The sequence below is a fragment of the Aquarana catesbeiana genome, linkage group LG02 (assembly GCF_042186555.1).
Source record: "Aquarana catesbeiana isolate 2022-GZ linkage group LG02, ASM4218655v1, whole genome shotgun sequence".
In the NCBI taxonomy this organism is placed as follows: Eukaryota; Metazoa; Chordata; class Amphibia; order Anura; family Ranidae; genus Aquarana; species Aquarana catesbeiana.
Window position 1 is genome coordinate 772,403,314 of NC_133325.1, and position 12,983 is coordinate 772,416,296.

At 38.3% G+C, this 12,983-nt stretch overlaps 1 pseudogene; it reads right to left on the reverse strand.

Annotated features, from left to right (window-relative positions):
* The window catches only part of LOC141127735 (cell surface glycoprotein CD200 receptor 1-A-like), an 88,989-nt pseudogene extending 77,313 nt beyond the window's left edge, over nucleotides 1-11,676 (reverse strand).
* Between the last annotated feature and the right edge of the window lie 1,307 nt (nucleotides 11,677-12,983).

Below are 12,983 nucleotides of genomic sequence, written 5' to 3' on the forward strand. Positions count from 1 at the left end.
TATCTTAGAAAAGTTAATCCAGAGACCCGAGAAGGCATCCAATCATGTTCAAGCAAAAATGCAGTTTGTTTTTTTTTTTTTTTTTTCATTACATGTGATTGGGTATTCTAGCAACAGTGCAAAAGTGGTCATACAGATTCAGTCATTCGTAATATCTCTGTGGGCCAATGCTTTAAATCTTATATTGTAACTGTACACAATTGAACGCTTTCTAGAGAGAGGCAGATTTACTCAATCTGTGATTACAACAGAAATGGTATAAAGACAAGCATCTAACAGAAACTTACAAAAGGGTGAGTCTTGTATGGATGGATTGGTCTCAGGAAAACAACTGCTAAATAAACCTATTGAAGATAAAACAACTAGGCTGAACCCAGCCACCTTCCTGACCTATATCAACTAAACTATTTGCCCATTCTATGAAATATTCACAAAGATCTCCAAAATTGGCACAAAGGCTTATTTTCTTGGTTTGGTCGGGCCGCCATAATAAAAATGAATATTATGCCACTGTATCCTGTACATCCCTCAAACAATACCTATCCATCTCCCCAAAGCTTTTTTCGCATCCTTTAGAAGGGCTTGTACACTTTTTGTCTGGGGATATAAATGTCCCAGACTCAGATAAGAACTCATCAAGATACCTAAACTAAAAGGGGGTATAGGATTACCAGACGTTCACAAATACTATATATCTTGGCACCTTACAAGAATTGTCAACTGGAACCTACATGCGAAAACGAAAGCCTGGGTTCAGATAGAAAATGCAGGAGCTCAAACCCCCTTACAACTGATTGCCTGGTTACCAGCCGCACACACAATTAAGCCTCACAAAGACCATTCAACCATAGGTCCGTCCCTTCAATGCTTACATCTCATCAACAAAAAATTAAAGCTGACCTCTTACCCAGGCCCATTAGGCCCCATTCAGTAAAACCCTGATATTACGCCAGGCCTTTCCTCCCAGTTCCTTAGTGAAGGGTGGCCATTTGAACAAATTTGAGCCAAACGTTTCTTTCAGAAGGACTCCCTAATCCATTATGAAACGCTCCAAGCTAAAATGTTTGACTCTAACTTCCCCTTCTGGACACACGTCCAGTTAAGAAACTTCTTTAAATGCCCAAACACACCCACAGATTGGTATAGGGAACACACACCTTTTGAATCTTTCTGCAAAAAACTCTCCCCACAACGCCATATAGTGTCTTTCATGTATTTCATTCAAACTATGAGGTGAACCTTGTCAAAGATGGCAAAAAAATCTTGACCTCTCCACGGAAAAGGAATAGAACAATATTCTACACAACATCCACAAAGGCACAGTAAACGTTACAATTCAAGAATCTGGCTACAAACTACTGGTAAATTGGTACCTAACACCTATACCTAGACTAAGCAAATTTTCCCTTACATCACCATCATCTCTCTGCTGGAGATGTGGAGTCGAACGTGGGTCCCCAATACACATCTGGTGGTCTTGCTCGAAAGTGCAACCCTTTTGGAAAGAGATACATGAAAGTATTAAAAAAAATGTCCACACTTGTGGAAAGTGGGGTCCCCCAGGGTTCTGTCCTGGGACCAATCCTATTTAATTTATTCATAAACGATCTGGAGGATAGGATAAACAGCTCAATCTCACTATTTGTGGACGATACAAAGCTAAGCAGGGCAATAACATCTACTTAGGATGTGGAAACCTTGCAAGAAGATCTAAACAAATTAATGGGGTGGGCAACTACAAATTAAAATGAGGTTTAATGTTGAAAAACGTAAAATAAATGCATTTTGGTGCCAAAAATATGAATGAAATCTACTCACTGTGGGGGAGAACCTCTGGTGGAGTCTAGGATGGAATAAGACCTTGGGGTCCTAGTAGATGACAGGCTCAGCAATGGCATGCGGTGCCAAGCTGCTGCAAACAAAGCCAACAGAATATTGGCATGCATTAAAAAGGGGATTTACTCCAGAGATAAAACAATAATTCTCCCGCTCTACAAGACTCTGGTCCAGCCGCACCTGGAGTATGCCGTCCAGTTCTGGGAACCATTCCTCAGGAAGGATGTGCTTGAACTGGAGAGAGTCCAGAGAAGGGTAACAAAGCTAATAATGGGACTGGGGGATCTCAGCTATGGGGAAAGACTACAAGCATTAAACGTATTCTCTCTGGAGAAGAGGAGCTTGAGAAGGGATATGATTTATATGTATAAATACCATACTGCTAACCCCACAATAGGGAAAAAACTTCTCAGCGAAATGGAATTTAAAAATACACGCGGCCATTCACTAAAATTAGAATAGAAGCCGTTTAACCTTAAACTGCATGGAGGGTTCTTTACCCGTAGGTAAGGAAGTGGAATTCTCTTCCACAAGCAGTGGTTTCAGCAGTGAGCATCGATAATTTCAAAAAACGATTAGATAGGCACCTTAACGACCACAAATACAGGGTTATTTGTACCATTGACATATAAGCACACATACAGGTTGGACTGGATGAACTTGTGTCTGTTTTTCAATCTCACCAACTATGTAACTATGTAACTTACTCTAGACTTTACACCCGCATAATACCTTCTGCACCACTCATCTCTTCCACACTCCACACATCACAAATCCTTGGCCCTACACCTTGTAAACGTAGCTAAAAGATGCATCCCACTGAAATGAGGCTCATCTATCCCACCAACACTAGTAGATTGGACCCACTGTGTACGTCAAACAGCAGAAATGGAAGAGCTGATACACATAACGAGGGACAATCCTACTAAATTTATTAATACCTGGGCATGTTGGATTCACTATTCAGACTCCCCTTAACATGAATCCCCTTTTAGCTGATCACATAAAACGTGTCAGTTGTTTAACTTCACCTTTAACTCGACTTTAACTCTGTCTAATTACAATACAACTTCAAAAAGTTAAATGTTAAAATTTGAAAATTCAATTATATTTCTTGAAAATAAGAAAGAAATATACCTGTGAGTGATGATTGGTCATGTTCCCACTCGGACACAGTTTGTTCCCAAAGGGGTCTCCAGAAGCATGGGTGATATGACCAATGCCACTGTTTTGCTGTAGATTTATTAACACACAATATCTGTTTGGTTTTATTTTGATCTTTTGACAGTTTATACATTGCTTAGGTCAAGTCTTGCTTTCATATACATAGCCTTCTATTGACAGAAATCTGGAAATGTTCTATTTGATTGCTTATATTTCTTAATTTGTTTTGAAAAATTTTCAATAAAAACATAGAAAAACAAAACAAAAAGCAACTAGGCTGATCATCACTTTTCCCATCAACATACTCAAATTCGTAATATTTTTTTATTGGCACTAGTTACAAGAAGAGGAAACTTATATTTAAGTAATTCCTCCTGATTCTGCTCTCACCTTCCAAAGTGCTCCATCATTGAGCTCTATAATTTGTCTTGATGTCCTATGAAAGGCAATTCTCTCGTATAATAAATAATTTGCTCATATATATATATTACTATCAGCAGCATTTGCCTAAAGAACATAATGCTCCTATACCCATAACTTTTTCTAAGTTTTGGATAGAGTGGCAAAGGATTAGATCTCATCTGGATTTACTGCAGTTGGCAACCCCATTGGAGAAACTTCTTTACTGACAATCCAGTACAAAGGTTGTCTCCAGGACAGGAAGAGATGGAAAATCTTTGGATAGCCCTACAATCTGACAGGGGCTCTAACCATTCTCTATGCTATCTAAAACAAGTAAAAAAAAAGTTTGGCTATAGACACATTGGCATTATTCATGCAAGCTTGGATATTTCCATGTAATTGTCTCCTCTGATAAATTTGCTGACAGACACATACATTATTATTGATGTGTCTTGCCATTTGGAGTGAACACCTGCATGATTAACAATACTGTCCCCTATTTGGATCAATCCATCACAAAGGTACCAATATTTGCCATTGGAAACAAATTGCCAATCAAGACTCTAAATTAGCAAGCACTCTGCCCTAAAGTGGTGCCCTGCACGTTCAGATCCTACAGTATTTAAGATCTTACTGTTGTATCACTTATTGACTCATCTCAGCACAATCTTTCATTAATAAATTGCGCACATTTTATCACATTGTGCGCATTTTGTTTGGGTGATTAACATACAGGCATACCCCAGTTCTAGGTACACAATGGGGTTTATTTACTAAAGCAGGAAAGTGCAAAATCAGGCTCACTTCTGCATAGAAACCAATGAGTTTCCAGGTTTTATTACCAAAGCTTAAATGAACAAGCTGGGGTTAGAAGCTCATTGGTTTCTATGCAGAAGTGAGCCTGATTTTGCACTTTCCAGCTTTAGTAAATAAACCCCATTGTGTACTTAAAACTGTAAAAAACAGCAAGAAGCGCCAATCTAAGTGCAGTATCATGTAACTTTAATAAAATGATGATGAACGGACAAACAGCCAAATGGCTACTCACAAAAATAAAATGGTTTAAGGCAAGGATAGGTGATGGGTCCAGGGACGTCCTCCTCAGATGTGGGCAGAGTGCTTGATGCAGGTTCTCCTGGAAGCGCGTGTCCACGTGGAGATGTACAAATGGTCACCGGGGTCACCGCTGGGCGCTTGGCTGCAAACAATGGAGGTGTCCGCAAAGAACAGCCAGCGTCTGGGTGGACATGGAGGGCCAGAGCCGTCGCGGTGGACGGAAACCGGAAGACGTGCGTGGAACGCAAAGCACTAGTCCAGAAACCAACGAGAGCGGAAGTGACGTATGGACGTGTCGGATGACGCGTTTCAATGCTTCCGCATTTTCTTCAGATCCGATAGGCCAATACAGCAAGTGTCCTTTTATGGGAGCTAGGAAATCGGTAACTAGGCAACAGCTAAAAACAAAAAACGATGTACTGAATACAGCAATGAGATGAGAAGATTGAGTCAAAAAACACCAGAAAAAATATGGAAGTAAGATATAAAAAGGTAGAAAAAAAGTGAAAAAAAGAAGAAAAGTGAAAAAAAGAAACAAAAAGAAAAAAAGAAGAAAAGAAGAAAAAAATAATAAAACAAAAATAAAAAAATAAATAAAAATAAAAATAAAAATAAAAATAAAAACAAAAATAAACGAAAATAGTAATAAAAAATAATAAAAGAAATTAAAGAAAACCAGAAAAATATATAAAAAATTATGCAAAGTATATCAAAATTATATGAAAAATATATATGTCAAAAATATAAAAAAAATATATATAACATTATATAAAATAAAGTATATATAAGGAAAATTATATATAAAAAGAAAAAAAGTGCATGCATATAAAAACACCTAAAAGGGACATCTATATACAAATAGAAGAATATAGTGACCCTAAAAAATAGGGAATTTATAAAAACCTGAAAACCTGTCAGTGAACTAAAGTGTGTATATAAGTATACACCCCCATGTATACACACACACACACATAATGGAAATATAATTGTTGATAAATTCGAAACAGAGTAGGAGAAAAAAATACCCAAAAATGGCTGAAACCGAATATGGCTATAGGTTGGGAGGGTATAGCCTGAAGTGAGAGGGAAAAATTATATATATAAGTTACAGTAAGGGAGGGAATAACATGAAATGAAATGGTGATGATAACAAGAGGAGAAATAAGGACTAACGTAAGTCCTAAAACTAGGTCATACGGAACTAGATGACTGTATTGATCTCTATGTCTTCGTTGAGACCATTGGGTGCCAAACTGTTTAAAGTAAAGATCCAGAAAGTTTCTTGCCTGCAGAGGCGCTGGAATCTTTCTGCAGGGGTGAATTGGTCTGGTATAGATTCGATAACCCACACATTTAGATCTGCAGTATTTTGTTGATGGTGAGTAGTAAAATGACGAGCAGTACTGTATAGGGGATTGTTGGCCTGTACTGCTCTTCTGTGTTCCCCAAACCTGGCCCGTAGGGTCCTGATGGTTCTGCCTACATACAACAGCCCACATGGACAGGAAATACAATATATGACATAAGTGGTGGAACAATTGAAAAATGATTTTAGGATGTATTGGTTCCCATTGGTATAGAAAGATTTCTGACCATGTGTGACATGGGAGCAAGTAAGACATAATGCTTTCTTGCATCGGTACATGCCTAACAATGGAATAAGAGTAAGTTGTTTAGATGTAGATGAGGTTTTATGAACTGGGATTTTGCTGGGAGCAATCTTAGTCTTGACATTGGGGGCCCTCCGATAAGCAAACTGAGGGACAATGGTTAAGGAAGGTGCTAGGTGAGGATCTTGAGCTAGAATCGACCAATGTTTTTTAATGATCCGTTCCATTCTTTTGTGACTGGAGTGGAACTGGGTGATGAATCTAGTGGTAGGTTCTGTTTTCTTAGCCTTGGGATTAGGTAAAGTGTCAGTCAGATAAAAGGAGGCTGCTTCGTTGATGGTACTAAGGGGATAACCTTTATCTGTGAACTTTTTGGAAAGAGTAGTACATTGAGAACTGTAATCTTCTAGTCTGGTACAATTCCTCTTGAGCCGATGGAACTGGCTCTTGGGTATGTTATTGACCCACCTAGGATGATGACAACTGGAAAAATGTAAGAAAGAATTTCCAGCAGTGGGTTTAGTAAAATTTTTTGTTACAATCTGATCATTTATGTGGAACAATTCCAAATCTAGAAAGCATATTGATTCTGGATCCATGGTCGATGTGAATGATAAGCCAAAGGAATTATTATTGCAATGGGCAATAAATTCTAGCACAGAACTAGGGGGGCCGTCCCAGATGATAATAATATCATCTATGTAACGGCCATAGAAGACCAGGTGTGCAGAAAAGGGATTATTTTCCCAAACACACCTGGTCTCCCATAGTCCCATGGTCAGGTTAGCATAGCTGGGCGCAAAATTTGCGCCCATAGCTGTCCCCTGTTTTTGTAGATAGAATTGACCATCAAAAGTAAAATAATTATGTTCTAAACAGAACTTGGTGGCAGAGATAATAAACTCAATCTGGGATGGATTAAGCAAGGGGTTGGAGTGAAGGTAGTAGGAAATGGCTTGAAGGCCTATTTCGTGAGGTATGGAGGTATAAAGTGAACAAACGTCCAAAGAAACCCAAAGGTACGAAGACTCCCATCTGTAGGGATGTAGAAGATCGATCAAGTGGGTACCATCTTTAATGCAAGAAGGAAGGGACTGGGCCAATGGCTGTAAGAACTGGTCAATATAAAGTGAGTAGCTGGTGGTAATGCTGTTCATGGATGCTACTATGGGACGACCTGGTGGCTTATTGGGATCTTTGTGTATCTTCGGTAGATGGTACAGATAAGGGACCTGGAAGAATGGTTTAAGAAAAAATGATGCTTCTAGTTTGGTCAAAATTCCCTGTCCAAGTGCTGATGTGACTAGAGTCTTAGATTCCTCAATGAATTTGGCTAATGGGTCTGTTTTCAATTCCTCATAGGTTTGAGTATCCGATAGAAGACGATACGTCTCCTGGAGATAATCGGATCTATTCTGTAATACGATCCCACCCCCTTTATCAGCAGATTTTATAATGATATCCAAATTGGTGCTGAGTGATTTTAATGCTGTGAGTTCTTGGGGAAAAGCAGAGAAAAGCAGAGAAACTTGTTATAGATCTTTTGTCCCTTCACCCACAGTTACCTACTGCGTGGCTTAAAACTTTTAAGATCAATACCAAAAAAAGTGAGAATTCATTAATTGAGAACAAACTAGGAAAACTTAGAAGAGATCTGGATGACTATTCCTACAATAGAGTTTTCAACTGGAAATCTAAACACATTCAGCCCCCCCCTCTCCTATCCCTACCACGTCCTATTCCCCCTCTCATTTCTGTACATACTTCCAGTTCACCTTCTCTACCTGACCCTATTCCTTCTAATCCATTACCTATATCTCCTCCTTTGGCTTCCCCCCATCCGGTTATGGTTGATCATTCACCCTCTGCCTTATCTGTAGTCGATCATACCAATCAGGTTTCCCTCCATGACCCTGAATTCCATCCCCATCTTCCCTCTGATTCACCTTCTGTTGTTTCCACTGATGTCAATCCATCTGCCACTAATCTTGTTTGCCCATTATCCACTACTAAGTCAAATCCCACTAAAGATATCAGGGTGAGCGAACACTCTTCCCCTGAAAAGTTGACCTCTTCTTTTTTAGTTCAGACCCCCTCTTCCAGCCTAATTCCATTCCAATCCAAAAGAAAAAACGTAGAAGAGGCAGACGAGGGGGACATCGTAATTCCAGAATCATCCCGCCCACTCAAAGTGCGGAAACTATAAAAATTTTTAATTTATCCTCTTATAATCTCAATGAATATGAAACTTCACTGTTATCTCGAGGTCTTAATTTTGCCCCACCACTCCTCCTACCCCATTCACCTTATTCAAGGATTTAAATAAATTTATTCGTGACCTCACACTTAGAAGATATTTCAATATCAAGGACAAAAAAATCTCCACTACAGTTACTCCTGTGCCCGAGGATCCGTCATTCTCATTGGATAGTTCAGTGGACCAACAAGCCATTCTTGATTTATGTGAACTATGGAACATCAATGAGGATGACGACCTGGTAGCATGGTCCCAATATTCTCAACCCACTGTGCCTATACAACACACTTCTTTCAGACCAAAATCCGTATTTAACCCCACTCAATCAAAAGGCCCTTTTTTGACAACTTTCTATGAAGTTGTCTATAAGGACCTTTTGGGTCTTTGTGCTTCTGAATCTTCCAAAAACTCATACTTCACTCGTAATCTCAATCCCCAAGAACTAACAGCATTAAAATCACTCAGCACCAATTTGGATATCATTATAAAATCTGCTGATAAAGGGGGTGGGATCGTATTACAGAATAGATCCGATTATCTCCAGGAGACGTATCGTCTTCTATCGGATACTCAAACCTATGAGAAATTGAAAACAGACCCATTAGCCAAATTCATTGAGGAATCTAAGACTCTAGTCACATCAGCACTTGGACAGGGAATTTTGACCAAACTAGAAGCATCATTTTTTCTTAAACCATTCTTCCAGGTCCCTTATCTGTACCATCTACCGAAGATACACAAAGATCCCAATAAGCCACCAGGTCGTCCCATAGTAGCATCCATGAACAGCATTACCACCAGCTACTCACTTTATATTGACCAGTTCTTACAGCCATTGGCCCAGTCCCTTCCTTCTTACATTAAAGATGGTACCCACTTGATCGATCTTCTACATCCCTACAGATGGGAGTCTTCGTACCTTTGGGTTTCTTTGGACGTTTGTTCACTTTATACCTCCATACCTCACGAAATAGGCCTTCAAGCCATTTCCTACTACCTTCACTCCAACCCCTTGCTTAATCCATCCCAGATTGAGTTTATTATCTCTGCCACCAAGTTCTGTTTAGAACATAATTATTTTACTTTTGATGGTCAATTCTATCTACAAAAACAGGGGACAGCTATGGGCGCAAATTTTGCGCCCAGCTATGCTAACCTGACCATGGGACTATGGGAGACCAGGTGTGTTTGGGAAAATAATCCCTTTTCTGCACACCTGGTCTTCTATGGCCGTTACATAGATGATATTATTATCATCTGGGACGGCCCCCCTAGTTCTGTGCTAGAATTTATTGCCCATTGCAATAATAATTCCTTTGGCTTATCATTCACATCGACCATGGATCCAGAATCAATATGCTTTCTAGATTTGGAATTGTTCCACATAAATGATCAGATTGTAACAAAAAATTTTACTAAACCCACTGCTGGAAATTCTTTCTTACATTTTTCCAGTTGTCATCATCCTAGGTGGGTCAATAACATACCCAAGAGCCAGTTCCATCGGCTCAGGAGGAATTGTACCAGACTAGAAGATTACAGTTCTCAATGTACTACTCTTTCCAAAAAGTTCACAGATAAAGGTTATCCCCTTAGTACCATCAACGAAGCAGCCTCCTTTTATCTGACTGACACTTTACCTAATCCCAAGGCTAAGAAAACAGAACCTACCACTAGATTCATCACCCAGTTCCACTCCAGTCACAAAAGAATGGAACGGATCATTAAAAAACATTGGTCGATTCTAGCTCAAGATCCTCACCTAGCACCTTCCTTAACCATTGTCCCTCAGTTTGCTTATCGGAGGGCCCCCAATGTCAAGACTAAGATTGCTCCCAGCAAAATCCCAGTTCATAAAACATCATCTACATCTAAACAACTTACTCTTATTCCATTGTTAGGCATGTACCGATGCAAGAAAGCATTATGTCTTACTTGCTCCCATGTCACACATGGTCAGAAATCTTTCTATACCAATGGGAACCAATACATCCTAAAATCATTTTTCAATTGTTCCACCACTTATGTCATATATTGTATTTCCTGTCCATGTGGGCTGTTGTATGTAGGCAGAACCATCAGGACCCTACGGGCCAGGTTTGGGGAACACAGAAGAGCAGTACAGGCCAACAATCCCCTATACAGTACTGCTCGTCATTTTACTACTCACCATCAACAAAATACTGCAGATCTAAATGTGTGGGTTATCGAATCTATACCAGACCAATTCACCCCTGCAGAAAGATTCCAGCGCCTCTGCAGGCAAGAAACTTTCTGGATCTTTACTTTAAACAGTTTGGCACCCAATGGTCTCAACGAAGACATAGAGATCAATACAGTCATCTAGTTCCGTATGACCTAGTTTTAGGACTTACGTTAGTCCTTATTTCTCCTCTTGTTATCATCACCATTTCATTTCATGTTATTCCCTCCCTTACTGTAACTTATATATATAATTTTTCCCTCTCACTTCAGGCTATACCCTCCCAACCTATAGCCATATTCGGTTTCAGCCATTTTTGGGTATTTTTTTCTCCTACTCTGTTTCGAATTTATCAACAATTATATTTCCATTATGTGTGTGTGTGTGTATACATGGGGGTGTATACTTATATACACACTTTAGTTCACTGACAGGTTTTCAGGTTTTTATAAATTCCCTATTTTTTAGGGTCACTATATTCTTCTATTTGTATATAGATGTCCCTTTTAGGTGTTTTTATATGCATGCACTTTTTTTCTTTTTATATATAATTTTCCTTATATATACTTTATTTTATATAATGTTATATATATTTTTTTTATATTTTTGACATATATATTTTTCATATAATTTTGATATACTTTGCATAATTTTTTATATATTTTTCTGGTTTTCTTTAATTTCTTTTATTATTTTTTATTACTATTTTCGTTTATTTTTGTTTTTATTTTTATTTTTATTTTTATTTATTTTTTTATTTTTGTTTTATTATTTTTTTCTTCTTTTCTTCTTTTTTTCTTTTTGTTTCTTTTTTTCACTTTTCTTCTTTTTTTCACTTTTTTTCTACCTTTTTATATCTTACTTCCATATTTTTTCTGGTGTTTTTTGACTCAATCTTCTCATCTCATTGCTGTATTCAGTACATCGTTTTTTGTTTTTAGCTGTTGCCTAGTTACCGATTTCCTAGCTCCCATAAAAGGACACTTGCTGTATTGGCCTATCGGATCTGAAGAAAATGCGGAAGCATTGAAACGCGTCATCCGACACGTCCATACGTCACTTCCGCTCTCGTTGGATTCTGGACTAGTGCTTTGCGTTCCACGCACGTCTTCCGGTTTCCGTCCACCGCGACGGCTCTGGCCCTCCATGTCCGCCCAGACGCTGGCTGTTCTTTGCGGACACCTCCATTGTTTGCAGCCAAGCGCCCAGCGGTGACCCCGGTGACCATTTGTACATCTCCACGTGGACACGCGCTTCCAGGAGAACCTGCATCAAGCACTCTGCCCACATCTGAGGAGGACGTCCCTGGACCCATCACCTATCCTTGCCTTAAACCATTTTATTTTTGTGAGTAGCCATTTGGCTGTTTGTCCGTTCATCATCATTTTATTAAAGTTACATGATACTGCACTTAGATTGGCGCTTCTTGCTGTTTTTTACATTGTTGTTTCAGAGTTGCCTGCTTCTACTCTCAAGTGAGCTGCCGCTGGTGCTTTTTATCAGACCTTCAATTTCAGTGACTATTGATTTTTATATATATACATATATATATATATGTAATTTTCTTATATATATGTATAACTTTTATTGACCATTACACCCTGGACAATTTTTATATTCACTTTGGACTCTTTATATGCATGTTTGTATGTTCTAGCTCCATTTCTCCTTTTTGTGTACTTAAAACTGCAATGTGTGATCTGGAGATGCAATAACACTTGAGGATTTTGAATGTAAGGGATAGTTCCTAAAATACATCAACAAAGCTTTTAGGATACATCTCTTACATCACTCTCCTCATCTTCTGCTGCTTCTCCCCTTCTCCGCTGTTATGTGCAAGTACCAGCTGTCAAAATAACATCCGATAATTGCTTTGTATAAGTCAAAATGCATCTGCATTAGTCTTCAAGTGTCATTGAGTAAATACAAAGAATTTATGTATTGTTTCAATGTATTTATTATTTAATCCATATGTAGTTCAAAAGTGTGACATTTGACCTGCATACAACATCATTTTACAACCTTAGGACTTACGTTTTTATTATATAAAATATATTCCTATTTAATCTCTTATTAACCCTTAGTTAATCCTAATCAGCTCCCATTAGCTAAGATTCTCTGCAGTTCATTTTTTATTTCTATTTAAATATATATATATATATATAGAGAGAGAGAGAGAGAGAGAGAGAGAATAAAAAGTCTACACACCCTTGTTAAAATATCAGGTTTCTGTGATATAAAAAAGATAAATGATTTCAGAACTTTTTCCACCTTTAATGTGACCTATAAACTGCACAACTCAATTGAAAAACAAGCTAAAATCTTTTAGGGAGGGGAAATAAAAAACAAAAATAATGTGGTTGCATAAGTGTGCACATCCTCTTATAACTGTATTCAGAATTAAGCAATCACATTCAAACTCATGTTAAATAGGAATTAGTACACACCTGCCATC